The sequence below is a fragment of the Trichogramma pretiosum genome, unplaced genomic scaffold (genome assembly GCF_000599845.2).
Source record: "Trichogramma pretiosum strain Unisexual culture from Peru unplaced genomic scaffold, Tpre_2.0 scaffold19, whole genome shotgun sequence".
In the NCBI taxonomy this organism is placed as follows: Eukaryota; Metazoa; Arthropoda; class Insecta; order Hymenoptera; family Trichogrammatidae; genus Trichogramma; species Trichogramma pretiosum.
Window position 1 is genome coordinate 1180721 of NW_019641707.1, and position 15197 is coordinate 1195917.

A 15197-nucleotide genomic window follows, 5' to 3' on the forward strand; every position below is an offset into this window, starting at 1 on the left:
AATATTGTTACGTAACAATATATATATCAGTTAATATATTATATCGCATATATATAATATACATATATATTTTTTAAGTACGCTGTAAAATTCGATTAAAACGCATTTTGTTTAGCACAACATTAGACGAGTGAAATACGTATTTATGATACATCGATACGCACACACATTCAAAAGGTCGCTCTCGAAAAATTGTATACACAACTAGAAAAAATACTGCTTTTCAATCTCTCTCTCTTTCTGCCTTGCTTTTTTTTCGTTTCAACGTAATTACGTAATAATACACGATATTAATAAATTTTTTTTTTTGAACAATTACATCAGTATAAAATATTCCGGCTCTCGTTTACAGTACATATCAAGATAAAAATATTATAAAATTATTATCACTCAACCTTTATGTACACGATACATTACATTGCTAAACAATTTTTTACACGCACTCGGTTTGACTTGCACAGTTTATAAATAGATTACAATTCGTTGTGTGTGTTACCGTTCGCAACGTTATACAGTTATTTTAACATTTAAAAATATTGCACCCCGTCGCATTTTGTCTATTCGTTAAAATCACATTAATCGGTTCCTTTTACGTGTTTATGCGTGTGTGGAAGGCGTCGAATCGTTTTTGTACAAGCGATGGATTTTAAGAGTTTCGAAACAAACTCACCACCGCAGTCGGGCAAAGAATGAAATTAATCCAAAACAAAAAAAAAACACCTAAAACGATATAACAAGTTTGCCTTTTTTTGCACGAAAAATCAAAGCGCTCGCATTCTTCAACACTGTATCTTGTTACGATTACGATTATGATCATTGTTATTGCGGGCGGAGCTGACTCTGGCCGACAAGCCGCGCCTGGCAGGCTTCTTGAACAGCGATTTCGGCCGCGAGCGTTGATCTTTGCTCTCGTCGCCGTAGCCGTTGTTGTTGAGCTCCGCCTCGATCGGGTGTCAGTTGCCGGTACTGCTGGGCCTTCGACCGCTGCTGTTGAGCGAGTTCTGCGGCTGCTGGGGCGGACTACCCCTGCCGCCGCCGCTCGTCGAACTGTTGTTGTTGCTGCTCGACGACTGCTGGTGATGGCAGTGGGCGCAGTGCAGACAGACCGTGCAAGCGCCGATCTTGTGCGCGAGCAGGGCGCGCAGCTTGAGGGCCGGCCCGAGCTTCATGCCGATCGGCCCGGTGAGATGCTCCTCCGAGAGCAGAGGCAGCGTCGTGCCGTCTATTCGATGATCTCGGAAATTCTGCAAAATAAAACGAGAGAGTCACGAATTAGTATTTTCTATATTATAAGCGTTTGTACGGTTGATGTATCAATTACATATTCGAGAAAACCTTGTTTGCAAAAAAAAGCCACTGCGCAGATACAGAAGTATATAATTGTAAAAATTTATTATATATATGCGCGCGCGCGCAAAAGTCGTCTTTATTTATAGGCACAAGTCGCTAATAGAAACGCGTTATCTCTTCGCGCGTGTACTTAATACGCTGGTGCACGTATGCAAATGACGAGGCAGCACACACTCATGCACGCATACTCACTGCTCGTCATCACCGGATCGCGAGAGCGCCATTACGTTATATTTTATTATATATTTTATATATTATAAGAATGAGCTGCAGCAGCGGCAGGGTAATTGGCTTCTTCTCTCTTTGGCACGTGCCTGCGCGCACGTATTATTACATACATAGCAGCATACACGCATAACGCGAGGATGAAATGCGCGCGAGGCTCTCATATGGACGATCGTGAAAATTAAGTATCCTGGGTGCTCTGCGATGGTTATTGAAGTCGAGCTGGTGGCAATTGAAACTATTATGCCCTCTCGACTCTGTACGCGACGTCGTGCTTTTCCGTAACTCGCGAGGAGTCATAATGTACAAAACTAAAAGAAAATAAGAGCATAAGAATCAAGCGCGGATCTTCGCAGGCGTAAAAAATCGGCTCTTCTCGGATTACCGCATACGCGCTCGAGGGAACGAGAAGACGAAGAAGAAGCCGTGGTGCAGCCAGAAAATAAAAATATTGCACGCGTATATGAGCAATTCTCCAAATGAAACGCATTTTTTGAGGTAGAATCGCGACAAATTTTTTTTTCAACCTACGTGGATACAGACCCCCGGGAAATGTTTTTGGGGGTCCTAGGAACCTGTAACCACGTAGGAACCATTGAAATTTCGATAGTGCTTATTTTTATAGCTACTTTTGTGATTTAGAGGACGAAAAATCATGTTTTCTCGTAAATACGGCTAATTACTCAATTTCTAAGTCGCTGAAAAAGTATCAAAATTCATCTAAAAAAAATAACTGACTACTGTGTTCGATAGGAAATTTTCTCAGCTTTCCAATGGTGGTATCAGATTTTCCGATAAATTGCACATTCACCGAGAAAATCACCATCACACATTAAAGGCTAAATATGTCGAAAAATTCAGTACGGAAAAAGTGAACTTTTTGGATAATTGTTGATTTTTCCTTGTGAAAATGAAATTTATCGAAAAATCTGACTACACCATGAGAAAGCCAAAGAAATTTCCTATCGAAAGCATATCTTTATTTATTTTTTCGGTGGAATTACAATGTTATACATAGGAATTTCTTTCACGTTGTTCGCTGTTTTCTGTTTCCGAGCTGATTCAGCGCGGTCGCGAGGTTTTCGGCTCGCTACAATCAAAACTAGCTCGTAATTCCACCGAAAAAATAAATAAAGATATGCTTTCGATAGGAAATTTCCTCAGCTTTCTTATGGTGTAGTCAGATTTTTCGATAAATTTCATTTTCACGAGGAAAAATCGAAATTAAACCTCAAAGATCACTTTTTCCTTACCGAGTTTTTCGAGATATTTAGCTTGGCACTTTTGATGGCGATTTTCTCGGCGAATGTGCGACTTATCGGAATATCTGATACCACCAGTGGAAAGCTGAGAAAATTTCCTATCTAACACAGTAGCCAGTTATTTTTTTTTAGATGAGTTTTGATACTTTTTCAGCGAGTTAGAAATTGAGTAATTAGCCGTATTTACGAGAAAACATGATTTTTCGTCCTCTAAATCACAAAAGTAGCTATAAAAATAAGCACTATTGAAATTTCAATGGTTCCTACGTGGTTAGATGTTCCTAGGACCCCCAAAAACATTTCCCGGGGGTCCGTATCCGCGTAGGTTGAAAAAAAAATTTGTCGCGATTCTACCTCAAAAAATGCGTTTCATTTGGAGAATTGCTCATATATATCGACGAATTAATGGTCTTGGCAGGCGCAAAAAGACGAGTAAGAATAAAAAATAGCCGGACGAGCAGGAGAGCGAGTGTATCGATATACACGACTTATAGAAAAAGCCAATTATATACATCTTACGAGCTGGCGAGAGCGATTTGTAATCGCCCTCGTACGATCTATTCGTAATTATCCAGTCTAATTATCCGAGCAAATTTATGGCCCCTAAGCGCGCATTATTTTGTACGTACATCTTCCTAGAAAACTGTGCCGAAGATTATTGTTTGCTGAAGCTCGCGAGGCCGAAAACTTGGAGCAGCTCGAGGCGCTCATCCATTAGCTCGCGACGATTAGATACACATCGGAAGCGTTATGTAGACGGACGAGTCGTGTAGAGGTGCACCTATGTAAACACGAGCACAACAGCCCGATGTTCGCCACAAAACACACACACATACACGATACGTGTCTACGGCATGAATGCGCCGCGTCCAACATTATGTACAGCACGTCTTACATGTATATAGAGCAGCTCGGGGAACTGCAACAAGCAACCTGCATTAGATCGCCTCGGCTCGCTCTCCACACGGCTGTTTCGCGTGCACAGTATACCTGCAACCTATATACATCAGCAGCGGACGATTACTTTGGCGCTCGAGCTTGCAGCAGCAACAACAACAACAACTTCAACTCGGCACCTGCAATTTGTGCTCCCGAAAAGCTACCTCAGACATTGTCTTGAAGGCCTGCCACGTCAGACACGCACGCGGCGCCGATCCGGCTCTATTTGTTCGCGATTTCGCGCTCAACTGACACGACGAGCAGCTCTACATGTACAAACAAAACGGGGCCAACTGCAGCTAGAAAGACCGCTGAATGCGCTGTACAACAGGCTAATTGTGCGCGCCAATCGAGTCTTGCACTTTGCACCAACGATACAAGATACAAGAACGAATGGATTTTTCGAGACTCGATGAATAAATTTCAAATCGACGCAAAATTTCCATATTATGTATACGCGGCAGCCGAGTAAGTTGAGTCAGTGGCACGTGCGATGGCGCATATAAAGTCTCGGGCTGATGGAAAAATAACAACAGCGGCTCGACGTGGAGCGCCTGCACCGCAACGCCAAGCGCACGCGGGGCTATAAATACGATAAAACCTCGAAAATTGTAGCGGCACTAGAAGCCGGCAGGAGCTTTGCGAGTATCGCGTGTGCGGCAAAAAAACACTTAGCCTTAAGAGCATCTCCCAGCTGCAAGCAAGCAGCCAGAGAGAGAGAGAGAGAGAATGAAAAAAATTGGGAAAAATAGCGCAGACAACAGGTCGTAGGATGTGACATAATATAGCGCGAGAGCAGTGCGGTGAAAAGCTCAAGCTCTTGTCGCGCCAAAATGAAATGCGATAAAGCGACGCGCGTATACGAATATCATATACACACGCACATAGATATATGAAAATAGTAGCAGCGGACTGGGTGTAGTAGAGTATTAAAAAAAAAAAAAAAAGGAAAGAAAGAAGAGACCCCCACGTGCGTGCAGCATCAGTAGTGTCGAGTTTACTTTTGTATTCATCGATGACACCGCGCCGTATGCTGGGTTCGCTCTGGGCGCTCTCGACGCGCGCATCATCCTTTCTGCGCGAGAGAGAAGATGATGCCCTACGCTAGGCAATGTAATACCTGCCCCGAGTACTTGCGAGGCTAATACTCTTCTCTCTCTATACATTTTGAACGTATAGATGCGGAGGTACCACCGCCACACGAGAGAACGAGTAACTCTCGAGTGTTGTAAAGGTAACAGTATATCGTCGCAGCAACCCCATCGGCTGCGGGGCCGCAACAGCTACTCTCGCGCGCACATATCGCTGCCGAGCGATGCTTTTATATATTATATACGTACATGGGATGTTCACGCAATACACCGAGTTGGGCGTGAGAGGATGTGTCCCTCGATGATCGAGAGAGAGAAAAAGAGAGCGAGTTTAGGAGAGCTCGAGCTCGGTGTGAAATCCCCCGTGCCTCTTCTTTTGCCTGATCCAAAAGAAAAGGGTCATTTGCTACATAGCTGGCGGCACTCAGCTATCTATGTATGCGCGCTGACATCTCAACGGCTTGCGTTATATACCTACCTGGCAATTGAATAGCTCGACGAAATTGTGCATCTGTGCTCACGCACGACTCAAGACGGACGAAGACGATACGTACGCGAGTCGGAGCTCTGTTCTTTACTCGTTCGTTTTCTCTGCGGCTGCATTTGTCGACGGAGGCGATTCGACACCTCGAGTGTCACCTCTCGCGCTCGTATTTGATACGAATGCGTGCGCGGATACGATCGCCCGACAGATGGGTGAGAAGAAAAAAAAATCAATTTATGCTCTCCCAGCCTCTCTCCCTCCGGTATTTATTTATCATATAGGCATGAGGCTCGCAGTGAGTAGGAGGCGAGTTTCCACGTGACAAAAAGTTCCGCGTCCTGCCACGACCCTTTAATGCTTCGTATTCGCATTTTGCTGATTAAAACTGCTCTGCGTCTCTCTTTCGGCCGCACCAAAGTCTGTATACGATGTGTCGCTCTGCTGCGCTGCCGTAAAAAATATGTGTGTGTGTGCGTGGTTGTATTGGCTCGTTGCAGAGGCAGAGAGCAACGTCGAGCAGCAGCAGTAGCAGCGGCTATATATAATACAGCTCTAGTTGGCGGGGGTTTTAAAGGGATGGCTGCTGGCTAGTGGAAAGAGAGAGAGAGAGAGAGAGAGGGAGAGAGAAAGGCGCACGTCGGAGCCGGGGCTCATAAAACAACGGTCGCAGTCTGCTTGTTACCCAGTCGCCGTAAACTCTGGGTATGAATCTGAATTATGGAATTATATGGCGCAGTAACTCATATCCTTGGCGTGGCGTGCCGTGAGGGTGGGCTCGGTCGCTCTTCTCTTTCTCTCTCACTCATTCCAACTACGAGTGCGCGCGAGTAGTAGTGCCCCTTAAATCATGGCTTACATTCGTTTGCAGACTGCACTGCTCTGCTCGTTCTCTCTCTCCCTCTCACTCGCTTCTCGGTATATCTCAGTCTCTCTAGACTCGTAGCCTCTCTCTCTCTCTCTCTGAATGTCTGTATGTGTATATCTGTGAGCTGTACAGGGCAATACTCGCGACTGACGAGAGACGAATGTGTATATACGTGAACACCCGCACTCGCACTCGTGTACCGAAACGGATGTGCGAAACATCGAGTCGAGTATTGCATGCAAGCGCGCTCGGACAAGGTCGCGCCAAGTCTCGCATATATATCTACGGCACTAGCAGAAGCAGTGGCAGCAGCAAAGCTTGTAATTCGTTGATCTAGAGAAACAGCATAGCGTGTCGTCGTTATAGCTCCCTTGTCAGTGGCAAAGGATATTCCTGGGGCTTTTCCTCGCGAGCTGTCTGGCCACATTTCGCTCCCGTCACTGCGATTAATTGACAAGTGTGTACGACGCGCGGGGCCAACCTCGAACAATTTCTCCTCGGCAGCAAGCCCAAAATTTACAGCAGCGCGATATACATCAGGACTTCTTAATCATGCCTTTAGTCCCTACTCCAAGCATCGTTCTCTACACATCTATAAAGTTCGATCCATTAAATGGATATTTTTAGCTAGCGTAAAGTATTGGCTGATCGGTAAAAAGAGAATCCGAATGATTTTCGACTTTCGTGAGAGAGCTCGTGTGGTCAAGACCGACCATAAGACTTGTAAAAGCCAACCTTGCCTCTACATATCAAACTCCGAACTAGTCGTGAGGAGCCAAGAACTACTGCTGCGGACGTTAATGTTCGCCCATAAAGAAGTGCCACCCTTGGTCAGAACCTATAAGGTCATATTTCACTAATACTGCTGATGAAACATGCTTACAACTTATATTTTCATCGATTTTTCTCCCGTCATTGGACGAGTACTTCTTTGCAAATGACAACATTCGAACCAACACGAGAATCTACAACGCGTATTTTCTTAAAAATGGTGCTTTGACTTATATATACAATTATTTGAATTTTCCACTTGCAGATTTACAGATAGAAGTACTCGCCATCTAATGGTGGAATATTAAACAACGTATATCTTCTTTAATCGTATTTGAAGTGATTCAAAACTGACCAGAATTTTTTAAAAACCGTTAAATTGTCACTTTCGGGTCATTTAAAATGTACTTAATGTTTATAACACAATTTTGATAAAAAAAACCTCGTAAACATGGTTATAAATATTAAAACATTTAAAAATATTCATTTTTAGTCATTAGTAATGTCGAAAGTTTTTATTGGGATTCCTTTAATAAAAAAAGTAATAGTTTTCCTTTTTTAGCATTCATGTCAATTTACATACTAAAAAAAATTTATTTTGAATCCAATTAACAGTCGAGTTCTAATACATTTAACTTCATGATACTATCAGAGCTGTGACATCTTCGTCAGTTATTTAAATTCTATCTTCAAATTAAAAAAGTAGAACTAAAATAGATTTTACTTTTCTCTACAATGTGTATAACAAATAATAACACAATTTTTTCTGTTAAAGTCGTTGGAACAACAATAAAAAATCCATTGAACAAGTTTTCTTAGTCACGACACGCGTCGTAATTATCTTGAAGCTTAGAAATCAAGCAGATCAATCTATACAATATCTCATGTAGGAATGTAATATGTGAAATAACGAGTTGCGCGATTAATGCAGTCATAAATTATGCATTCGCAATAGGAAATCGCTCACTACGACGATTGTTATGACAGGCCAGCAAATCAATAACAAACGTCAAGCCAATGACTTTTTAGCTTTTTTCATTTGTTCTGCGTTGCTATAAAGGCTGGTCGGTTGGATCGTAGCCTTTTTCAAAATAAAAATTATTGTTCATAACTGCTGGATCGTTTAGCTGCACCCCTTTTCTGCGCATTGAAATCCAAGACAGCAACGAATCAAACTAAATAACGAAGCAAAAAGTGCGACGGTCGAGGCATAAAGGACAGAAGCCGCAGCTGCCGAGGGGAGAGGGAGTCGTATAATACGCCTGCCGATCTTAATTCAATGTTAATAATCCACTTTATTGGCGTAATCAATAAAACGCCTATTGCAAATGGCTATAAATCATATTGTCCGGAGCGCGTGAGACGTCATAAAAGCTGCATATATAACATATATAATACGCGCTCGCGGGACTTGCGCAAAGCCGCGTGAATTCGCTTTATTATACGAACGCGCACTGCACACACGCCTACGGGACTGAACTTTATTACGTATAATAGTGCAGGTAATGGTGGAAAACAGGCGTACATATAGCAGTGGAGCTCGAGAGAGAGAGAGAGAGGAACATTGAATTATATATAGAAACAAACACCTGCGCTTTTTCCAGCTTCGAACGCGACACGTCGTCCGCGCGGGTAAAGCTGCGCATAGTACACACATTATAGGCCTATAGATCGTTTCAACATCTTGTCGAACTCGCTGCAGTGATAATTTGTTCTCTCGCTCAATAGAGTTGCGTTCCGCAGCGATTTCATCTGTACATTCAAACACCCACTATATTATGCTCTATTATAAGCCAGGCCGTCTGCGCGCAAATCTACAACTCCAGACATATAATACACTATAACGTAATTTACGTATTATATAGTCAGTAGCAGTGCGGCTCGAGTGAATTATTTGCCACAGTCACGTACGTACACGCGCGCCCGCACACACACACACACACACACACACACACAACCGAGCTGCAAGTTTAATGTTTCTCACCTACGTGATATGCAGGCGTTGATTGCTTCGATCGATAAAATAATGCCTCATAACGCGAGAATAATGCAACGGAGAGAAAGAGAGAGAGAGAGAGCTCAACGACGGTAAATCCATGGACGGCCGACTTCAGATACAAACGGGAACGCTACAATGCTTTTATTGCACTTGTTATTTATAATGACCTCGTGGATTACATCAAGATGAGTAGGAGTAACGGATGATTATTTATCTAAAACTGATCCATTTACAAATAATAAGCCTTTATTGTCCATGTACTTAATAATATTGTCACAACTTGATTCGAGTAGAATACCTTGAGTCAGGCTCCAATTGTATCATAAATCTTTTTTTTAAGTTTTTAGTAATAAAACCTTAAAAAATTTTCCCGGGTTTCCCGAATATGCTGCGAAAAGTATTGAATTTCTCCAGGGAGTTCACTCAAAAAATGACTATCGAATTTTTTAAAATTTTAAACATAAAACTCGAAAAACGCTATTCGTTGAGATTGAGTGTTCAAAACATTTGATATAAGTACATTTTTTAAAAATATTTATAGTGCGTTAACTTTGAATTCCTAAATAGGGTTAATGCACTACGAAAAAAGAATATCTCAATACAATGGTTATTACAGAAAAACCAACTTCCTAATTTACCGACAGTCTCGTACCGGACTTTCGCTAAAGCCACGTAATAATTAGGAGCCATGTTCACATTTCGGAATGATAAATATAAGGAATTATGAATATTCGGATCGTTCCGTCCTCAATTGTAAAGTGAAAATATTGTGTGTACGCCACCTATGCATCACTTATTTCAGTGTATGTGAACTTTCTAATTATGAGCCACGTGCTTTAAATTCTTCTATATATAGGTCGTAGAGTATATTAAATCGTCAGTACAAGTTCCGAGTCTGCCGTGTAAAGAGCTCGAAAGATAGCACCCCTTGCGATTAAACGTAAAAAATATTTCATATTACGAGTGTCTGTGTGTTGCGTGTAAGTGCATGAAATAATGTTAACTTCAGGGCAGGTTTGCTTTTGTAAACGCGAGCAATTGGAGTATTTACGAGAAAGGTTCGATTGGCAGATCGAAGAAGAGCGACGAGATTTTTTCCATGAAGTTTATATCTTAATCAAACATTGGGACAATGGACTTCCAGATCTCAGAGATATTTTTCAAGACGAAGAAATTGAATGGCTACTCATAGAGTCTCAGAAGCCCAATGTCATTAGTTACACGTTTGACCCACAAGACTTCACCAAGTTTGTTGCCAGGACCGGTTACAAGGATGACATCAAAGTTTATAAAGACGGCAAGTTATCGTTGCTTCGTACCACACCAGTGCATCATGCAGTCAGACACAAGCGCAACGTCTTCGTTAGCGATCTTTTTAACATTTATAACAAGTTTGACATGCACTACACCGATGAATTTGGATTAACACATTTCCACGTGGCATGTATGTTGGACTATTCTAGAATGGCTGTTGAGAAATTTCTCGAACTCAGGCAAGATCCAAATTTCTTTTTTCAAAAAGAAATTGATCCTCCACTGCACAAGGCTCTAGCCAACCGCAACAAGAAAGCGATCGAATTGCTGCTGACAAATGGTGCTTGATCCAAATTTGGCCAACAAGGTTGGATATACTCCTTTGCACATTATCTGTCAGAGAGACAATTATTTTGAAGATGGTGAATTGGCGCATATATTATTCAATATCTGCGAAAATATCCAGCAGACGGTGCAAGTCGATGTCCAGGACAATAAGGGCCGGATCCCGCTGCAATTAGCTGTATCAAATCTTTTGCCAAGTATGGTTGATGTAATTTTGGATCGGGGTGCTGATTTATCTAGCTTCGCTTTCCCTACTGAGTTAGGCGAGATATTCAATTCAAATAATCATGTTAGTAAAATGAGACTCTCATGTGGTGTCGCACACGTCGTCGAGATCCTTGAGAGAAGAGGGTACGAGCTGAGCCAAAGCGACGCTTTGACGATCATGAAATTTTTCGATAAACACAGATTGTTCGGGAATCCGAAGAAACTCGACAAATATTTGCGTACCGATAAAGATTTCACTAGAGGAGCGAAAAGTATAGAACTATTTCTGCATAACGATTATGAGCTGAAATCGCTGTACGATCTGCTCCAGTTATCACCTAAAGAGGCAGCGAAACGCCTTAGTTATAGTAACTACTTCATGATCGCGCGTCAATCGACCATGATGCCCTACGAAAATAAAGAAGCTAATTGCTCTATGTATCTGTGTGAGATAATGTCGAGAAGGTTTTTCCGACGCTGGGCACTGGATTCTCTTTGGAAACTGATACACTATCGGCTGCCCTTTGAGATGTGTGAACTCATCATCGACGGTCTGGTGAATGAAGATTTGATGGATATTTGCTTGACTGATTTAGAATCAAGTTATAATGACAATAAAATACAAAAAACACATGTAATAAAATGTAGCAACCGAAGACTTATGAGGGCTAAAAAAGCTCCAAAAAGGCTACAAATTCCATGGTAAAGATTATGTAAAAAGAAGAAGCAAAAAAGTAATGAAAAAATTTGATGAGTCGAGTTTTTTCCTCGAGTTCGAGTCGAGTAAAACTCGGAAAATCGGGTCACTATAGTATGATATCAATGCAAAACCACAGTTGATCAATAATTCAGAGCAAAATTTTTTCTTTTCAGAACATCAATGGTAACGGTCACAACCTCGGGCGAGATGATCGAACTCATAGGTCACTTTCAATCAGTAGATTCATGATAAGGTCACAAAAAAAAACGTAAAATGAAAAAAAAAAATTGTGCTTCAGTGTTTGTGCAGGGTGACTCGAGGGTCGGATCGGCACGCCCGAGCTTGTGACCGTAACCATTGATGTTCTGAAGAAGTGTACGCGACCCTGGTGGTGTAACTCAATCGACGAGCTATGAAAGTTACGACAACTGAGGTACATTTTGTAAAAACATAAAACGCCAGAAAACGCAAAAAAAGAAAAAATGTAACACGCAAAGCATATACGAAAATGACTCAGGGAAACAGGTGTATCTCAGTGAATGATCAAAATTTTGAAGTTTCGAAAAATGCAATGGAAAGGGGACAAAAATCCCACTCGAAAATGAAATACATTTTTTTTTCGATTTTAAGCCCCCTTTGAGCCCTTAAATGAATCAAATTATGATCCGACTCTAATATTTAAATTAAGTCGTAAAGACTTCTACTGTGAAAATGAACTTTCAAGTACTAAACGATCAGACAAGTAACTCTCAATCAAAAATAAAGGTATTATATAGGTATTACATGCCAACTACTGGCAAAAGCAGAGCCACGTACGACTGGCGTATTATATTTTTCGTGTAACTCTGCAATCATTTGCTGCAACATATCAATGTGATCGATGACATAGTGATTTAGTCGAAGATTAATATCTCATCTTGTATTTACGGAGTATCTCTCGCTCGGATATGTTTTATAATATATCTATTCATCGGCGCGATCGTGTGCGATCATGCAACTGTCTTTGCGAAGCACATTTCACACACGTTCGAGTGTGTCGAGTGCAGATGAATTAATCACGATTATACCAGAGATACATGGACCATACGATCGGTGTTGTTTGAAAAGAAGAAAATTACGGCAGTGCGCGCGGATGCTTTAGATGCTACGGCGATCGAGCGAGCTCTCGGAGCTGCACGAGCTTTTTGAAAAATGAACACAACTTTTCACGTCTCGACAATCACTCGGACGATTCACGCGGCGCGTCAAGCACATCGTTAGAATCAATTAAACGTTAGCTAGAGAACTGCTAACAAATTTTTCATCCGGAAAATGAGACTCTCGAGCTGTGGAGCATTTTTTTCTCTCTCTCTCTCTCTCTTCTCTCTTCTGTCTCGCTTTCGTACTTTGTCCTTCTCCCCGGGGACGAAAGAAAAGTGAGCTGAGAGAGAGAGAGAGAGAGAGAGAGAGAGAGAGAGAAAGAGAAAGCAAGCGAGGGATGGATAAAAAAAGACTTGCAGGAAATAAACAGTGACAAACAAGAGGAAGATTAAGAGAATGAAAGTAGGAAGAGCGTGAGGTGGTGCCATAGGGGCTTGGCTGGTGTTGCTACAGTGGTATAAGGTGGCGCGCAACTCCGAGCCGCCGCCGGGGTAAGTGATAGGAGCGAGCGAGTGACGCTGCGTCCTTTATCCTTGTCCGCGTGTAAGGGGCCAAAGTTAAGAGGAGTCCAACGACGTGATGTATGGGTCGACGATTGCAGCTAGACTTTAACAATAAATCCCTGCTAGCAAAGCGCGAGGACCTTAGCCTCTTTACTCTCTCTTTCTCTTCTACACGCCACCACTGCTACTTGGCTTGCGTCTTTCCTCCTCCTTCTCTCTTTCTTGCTACTACTAGCTCGGTGGCTATGTATGAGCACTCGGGGGATAAATAGATCGCTCCTAAAGCAGCTCTGTGCGCGCCGCTTGTAAGACACTGCTTTATTGGCAGACTTTTTTTCTCTCGGCTCGGCTTATATATCTTCTCTCTGCCTAAGTGTAAAGGCCACGAATATAACTATATGTACGAGTTCGTATAGCTGTTTCGGCCTCGCTCGCGTGCCAACATGCATATAACTCCTGCGAGGAGCTAATTGTATGAAGACAGGAATTTATTGATAAAAACGACTCTAATTTTCCATTTATCTTCTCACTTTGCTAACTAAATGCGAGCTGGCGGCGGCTGCAGGCTATAACGGGAAGAAAAATTGAACGCTCGATTGCGAGAGATGTCTCGCGCACGCCGAATCGACGAGCAAAAAATCCGCGAAAGTCAAAGGAACGTCTTTTAATTGGAGCGGAGTATACATGCGAACTCGTAACAAAGCACAGATCGTCGAGCAGAGACAACGCAACAGCCGAGATAATAAGTATCTTTCTCTTTCTCTCGTAGCTGTGGGCAGTCATCGTTGTCGTCGTCGTCGTCGGGATGATCGATGCTCGGATTTGCTCGTCCACACGGCACTCATTACGAACAAACAATTCCTCGGTGGAGCTTCAACAGGCGCTATTGTAACTACTATCGTTTCCCCGGGGCAAACGCGTGCTACGCTACACAATATATATTCCGCGCTGGCAGTCGACTAAAGCAACAGCTCGACGGTGGCAGCGGCGGCGGCGGCGGTGGCGGCCAGGAGTGGACGGCCAACTAATGGCTAGCTGTCTCAACGTTGAGGCCATCTATCCATCACGCTTGACTGGCGCAACAAGAGTGCGGAGGTCGGCCGCTCTACCTATATAGCTGCTACTACTACTACTACTATTACTACTACTGCTGCTCCTCTGTAAAACAGCCATCCACTGCACGACGAACTGTATGGCAGCCACTCGCAGCAGTAGCAGCGAAAGAAGAGCAGCAGCCGTGTCAGCTCTTCTGCAAACGTCGTTGCTTTGAACATGACTTGACATTTGAGATTTGTTCCTCTCTTTCTCTCTCTCTCTCCCGCTTGTTTCACCGATCCCCGCAAGCCAACCGACCATTTTTCACGCCCATGAGTTATGGTTTTCATTTTCGCGAGTGAATTTTGCACGTCGAGCTGTTTTGCGAAATTTTTACTGCATCGATAATTCGGAAAAGGGACTGGACGATGATGCAAAAAAGACGAGATGATTAGCGTGTGAACTCGAACACGAGCTGCAGCAGCATCGAGAAATCTTCATTACACGACGTATATACCAATCGAGTTTACGCGCACAAAAACAGCGTCTCGTCGAGCTAGCTCCGCAACGCGAGTGTGTATATAAGCAGCTACGCATCGTGTGCTCGTACTTTATTCCTGAGAGAGTCGAGGATTCGAGCTACTGCAGCCGTGTTGATTGCACATAACACGTATTGGAGCGATTTCAATCGACGCTCGCTCGCATACGGCCCTCGTGCGCACTAACGATCGCGAAAATGACCTTATACATCTCGGCGTTCGGAGAACAAGCTCCAGTAGCCGCTTCGAAGCTGCGCGACTGCAACTTTTTCGTTTAAAAAATCCATACGGGCTCGCGCGCGCGGTAAATTTGCTATTGCGTCTTGTGTGGCTCGATCGGAGATGTGTGTAGCTGCATTTCTACCCCTCATAAATAATTTATCGTTGGCTGCAGCGAGCAGAGAGCCGAGCGAAAGAGTGAGATTTATTCGCGCGCTAAGTGGCCACCATCACCGCGAGCACTCCGAACGCACTCGGCTCGACTCGTG